This window comes from Crinia signifera, chromosome 2 (assembly GCF_055691185.1).
Source record: "Crinia signifera chromosome 2, ASM5569118v1, whole genome shotgun sequence".
NCBI classification, from domain to species: Eukaryota; Metazoa; Chordata; class Amphibia; order Anura; family Myobatrachidae; genus Crinia; species Crinia signifera.
The window spans coordinates 216646363-216652012 of record NC_139218.1 but is presented as its reverse complement, the minus strand read 5'-3'; positions in this window follow the sequence as shown (position 1 = coordinate 216652012).

The following is a 5650-nucleotide window of genomic DNA, read 5'->3' as shown; positions in this document are numbered from 1 at the left end:
CAATGGACCAGGTTTAATCCATATTGAAGAGCCTGTCTACGTCGTCCCCCCCCCCCCCCCCCCCCCCCAAAGGCTTAATCTGGCACTGGCCGCAACTCAGCCTATATATCTCCAGGCCCGCTTCCCCACTCTGAGCATTTATTTGATGACAATTGCTGTGTATGCCTGTCATGAGTAAGTAGCATCGATTGCCTAATATGTTAACGCCATGTTACATCCAGCAGTGATTCAAGCAGCGTTTTAGGCATGAAATGGAGTCCACATGCAAGCTTCCTCAGATCCAACAAAAAGGCCAGGAAATATTAGTCTGTTGACGGAGAATCTAACTGCATCATTCCCCCGCAATATCAATGACACCTCACAAACAGCATCAGAATGTACATTTCTGAACATCTGCATATGGGTCCAGTGCGTGCACAAAGTACCGGTAATCATTACTTTGCAACAAGACACTGACAACCTCATCAGAATTAAGACCCATCTTTGCTGGTTTAACAGAGACCGTTTCTAAACTAGAGAAGCTAATTGACACAGGCTGCATGATGTGTGAGTGATGGGTCCCTAAAGCAAGGACATTTTTGTAAAAATGTATTTTCTAAGCTTGTGTAGTAATGCTGACCAGAAAAAAAATATATGTGCATATAAGATTGTGAGCTGTACATGTAGAGTGCATTCCAATGGAGGAAGAGTGAGGACTCATGTCACAAAGGGGAGACTATTTGGTACAAATTTACGGAAGGATGAGGGGAATGTACACTGGGGAGGACAATTACTAGTGTGTGGATGCTTTGTGCAGAACTCAACAGTTCTCCCAAATCTGCAAAGTGTTCTCTTGCACCAACCAGCTCCTTCACTAGAGCAGGTCTGGCAAACATGTAGCTATCCAGCTGTTGTGAAACTACACATTTCAGCATGCCTTGCCACAGGTTTCACATTCCTGAATAGCAAAGTTATTACAGGTCATGCTGAGTTAGTTTCACAGCATCTGGAGAGCCGCAGGCTGACCAGGTCTACCCTAGAGGACAGCTAACTTTATTGAGAAAAAAAAATCAGACTATTAGTTTACTGTAAATACCTTAATGGGCAGTGTTACAATGGGGTAAGTATTAAATTGCCTATGTGAAAAATAGGCACTAACGTTTTTAGGTTGAATATCGATTAAACCTTTTCAATAAAAGTGCCAATTTTTCGCCTAAGAGAAAAATTTGGCACGGTTAAAAAAACCATGTGGCAGCCAGGTATATATGGAAGGGGTCTAAACCTTGTATATCTAAACAGGTTCTTATCTTACCCAAACAGGTGGGAGGAGTAGCTTATCTAGACCTATACTCTTACTTCTCGGCCAGCCTGTTAGATCAAGCCAGAGACTGGTTCGCTAAGGGGCATATTAAACCCTGGGTACTGATAGAGCAGTCCTTCCTGCCAAAGTTACGCTTATCGGAATTGTTCTGGTTACCTCCGGGGAAGATACCGTCCTGGGGGGGCCCGGGCGCAGTGTTAGAGATACTTTAGTAGTATGGCGCGACCTGATATCCAATAATAGGGAGATTTCATTACCCAGCACGGATTTGACCATCTCGACAATAGCAGATCTTGTTCCTAAACTAAGGTTGGATAATTGGGTTGCAAATGGTATATCTTCTCTCGGAGATGTCTGCCCATCGGGAAGCCTTGTGTCCTTCACTGAGATAACAGATAAATTCAACATACAGAGACAAGATTTCTATAAATATCTACAGATACGCCATTGGTTGACGTCTTGTGGTGGCAGACCTGCTGTGCCGCTTGCCTTTCCTAGACAACTGGTGGTGGTGCTGACTTCGCAGAAGCGCAATGGCGGTATATCCAGATGGTATACTGAACAAACTAGTGGGCCTCCCTCTGATAAATTGGCTTCTCATATTCGATGGGAGACTGACCTGGGCAGAACCCTCACCAGGGAAGACTGGGAAACTATCGCTCTTTCGTGTTTCAAAGTATCTAAGTGTTTAAGTCACTCGGAGATGTTCTATAAGCTTTGTCACAGGGCATACCTCAACCCCTGGCGACTGCACAAAATATGGCCAACGGTCTCTAACCTTTGTTGGAGAGGATGCAGTTGTGCCGGTTCTATTCTACACATTTTTTGGGACTGCCCAAAATTGCAGTCGCTGTGGGTGGAGGTGTTCTCCCTTCTGAATGAGGTTGTGGGTGTTTCTCTTCCCCTGGATCCAGTAGCGGCCTTATTTCATCTCTCTCCGTCAATCTTGTGTGAAGATAGATACATAGTTGGGCAAATATTAATTGCCACTAAAGCGGCAATTGGACAACTCTGGAAATCACCAGAGATCCCAGATTTGAATCATGTTGTGAACAAAATTCACAAGCATTTTTTATTTGAAACGATCAAATGTAAATATTCTTCCTCTGCTAATTCTATTCACTTTAAGTGGATCAAATGGAGTACCTATAGAGAGAAAAACAAACTCTCCCTGGGACTATCCCCCGGACTGACCTGCCCTCGGTTCTTTTTGCCTAAATGTGTAGGTTGCTATATAGACATCACCCTGGATCTCTCTCTCCCCCCCCCCCCCCCTCCTCCTCTCCTTTGTCTTAACCTTTTGTGTCTGTCCCGTGTGCCTTCCTGGGTAGTTTATTTTGGTTTCCCCCATATCTGTTCGTTTGTTCTTATTGTAGTCAAAATGGTACAGTTCAATGTGGATTAGATATGCCTGTACTTTACACTGTCATACTATAATTTGTACCTTTGCTGTTGCTACGTTTGTGGTACCCTTGGCTCAACATGCTTTTGACTTAATAAAAACTATTTGAGGAAAAAAAAAAAAAAACATGTGGCGAACATTTGTCTATTTTTATGCCGATACAGTTTCGACCCTGGAAAAAGTCAGTTTTTTTTCTCTCTCAGCAGACATATAAGCTCTGTACAGATGGAGCAATATGATCGTTGAGGATAACTGGCATAATATTGCTCAACGTCCTGTTTTTATCAGCAACCAGAGATTGGTGACTGATAAAAACGAGACATTCTGCATGCAGAATCTGCTGGTTGCAGAAGCATGCTCCACTAATGAGCAACCACCCCAGGGGTGGTCACGGAAGCTCACCCTCGCCGTCCATCACAGGGATATGGTCACTCAGCAACCATATACCCAGTGATTATGGCTGAAATTGCCCCGTATGTATGGGGCTTTAGTATTTTCCACAATAACTTCTAGCTGAGGTCCAACCTCCTTATCGATAAGAGAAATCCTAATATTACATGTCACATGGAGATAATAATAAGTCCTGACCCGAATGTCACAGTTGACATGGACACAGTTGGACGTCAACCGCAGTCCCTCGCATTGCTCGGCCCACTATTTTATTCTCCTACCACACCCTAGTGGATGGTAGTGCATGCAATACCGCCTGTCAGCACGTCGGCTCAAAAAAGATTGAAAAAAAACCCATGTCGATCGAACGCATTTGTCAACCTAAAACCATGTGGACCTAGATCCCTGTCTACCCAACGGTGTCGACTTAATGACTGTTGACCTAAGTAAGTCGGGTCAACAATATGACAGTATCCCCATGTCACACGGAGAGAATAAAGAATCCTCAGAGTGTTTACATTTTAAGCGATTTTATTTTTACTTCAAAATATCTCGGAAGGAGCTTTCCTTCCAAATACAATGACCATGCTGTTTCTCCAGTATACCTCATTCACTGCTATCTTGACCCCCAAAAAATAAAAATAAAAAAGTCTATTACCAGGCACTGGAGGTGTGAGTGAATTAAGGGGCCTATTTATCAATAAGTTTTACCTCCTGTTCGAATTTTCAAAAATGACAGTTGGGAGCTGACTGGCTGGAGCACCCATTAATCATGCACGAGTATTAAATAGCTAAAAAATCATTATTAAATAGGCCCCTAAATGTAAAAGAGTAGAGCAAGTGTAATCTTAATCAACACTTTTACGCAGGTATAGGTATCCTTAGTGGCTAGAATGTTAGCAAGTGTAGTTCAAACTAAAAATGCACAAGATTGCTATTGCGCCAAAACTGCATGATGCACTACTGTGAGTAGGAGGGTGGGGAATCATCAAATACCATTATTTTGGTTTGTTCTATTACTTAAAAGGGCAGTAGTAGTGCTAAACAGTATGTACACACCATGGCCCTTATTCTGGTCGGTGCGGATATATCCGCCGATGTTTTGTGTCTGCGCATGTGCAGAGGCGTCTCTGCGCATGTGCGAGCGGGGCGTACGGCCAAATCCCGCATGATATGTGAACACTCAGAACAGGGGGTGGAGAGGGGCGTGAAGTGCTATTTGGGCTCATTACCATATGCATACGCCCCGCGTTTCATGGGCGTTCCCATGCAAACGCTGGGCGTACGTATGGTAATGCGGCCGTGACACACGTGTAGGGGGCGGACATATGACATCGCCAGATGTCAGCTGCCCGCCCAGATCCCTGCTTTTGCACGGAAAAATGTCCGTGTGGTCCGAGGTTGCGGGAGCTGGTGGAGCACTCAGTCCTGCATTCGATGGTCTGAGACCATCGAATGATGGGGGAGGTTCCCTTAGATGGAGGAGGCGTATTCCGTGAAAAATACACGTGCGGTCCGTTCGGCCAGCTTCTTACCGCGTACGGACAGAGTTTGCGATCCGTATGGAAGGCGGGGTTTCGCACGCACGGTCCTGGCTGCATAATCGGATCCGGCCACACCGATCAGAATAAGGGCCCATATGAGGGAAATTTACTAAGATAGGAGTTTTATTTCAGAAAGGATATTGCTATGAGCAACCAACCTTTACTATTATCTTCTAGGAGGTGCTAAATAAATAAGTACATATTTATTGGTTGCCCATAGCAACATCCCACGTGAAAGAACTCCCAACTTAGTATATCTCCCCCCAATATGACTAACAATATGCACAATATAGTTAATTATTATTATGCATCTTATGAAATGTTTACACACAATAAAATAAATAATAAGCTTGCTTCCGCGGATCACAGGCAGTCAAATTTTCTCTGTCGTCAGCAACAGCATATGCCTGGATGTGGCCTCTGAACAATATACTTAACATTATCGTTCAGTGTGTAAGCAGTATATCTTTGTCCAGGAGCATAGGTAGTGCAAGGTCAAAATCATTCATTATATTGTATAGCGTACACTCCTTAACACTTGTTGTATAGAATACATCCTTTACTTCAGATCAATATTATTGTTACAATATAAGATGAAAAGATATGAAAGTAGGACTGGATTTCATACACCTCCACTTTTTGCAAATAATTTCCTTAAAAAAACACAAGTGGAATTATTAATAAATACATGCGATGGAATATTGGGGAGTCCCACAAGGTTTGCTGTAAGGGGAGTAGTTGGTATGCAGTAGCATAGTTTTTTGCAGCGGGTAATAAAGAGATGGGCCTTTCAAAGCAGTTATGCACAGAATTCATGGTTACGCTACAGTGCAGTCCCTTGCTAAAGCCTGTAGGTGCCAATGTTGTGGCTCAGGAGGAGCTGAGCTGATGGATCTCTAATGAAAACAAAATGAACCTGGCCCAATTCATTTAACATGATACGCAGAAGATGCAGCACACTACTAGCCAGAACAAGGTGAATGCCGGGGCAGAAATTTTAGAGGTGTTCAAAAG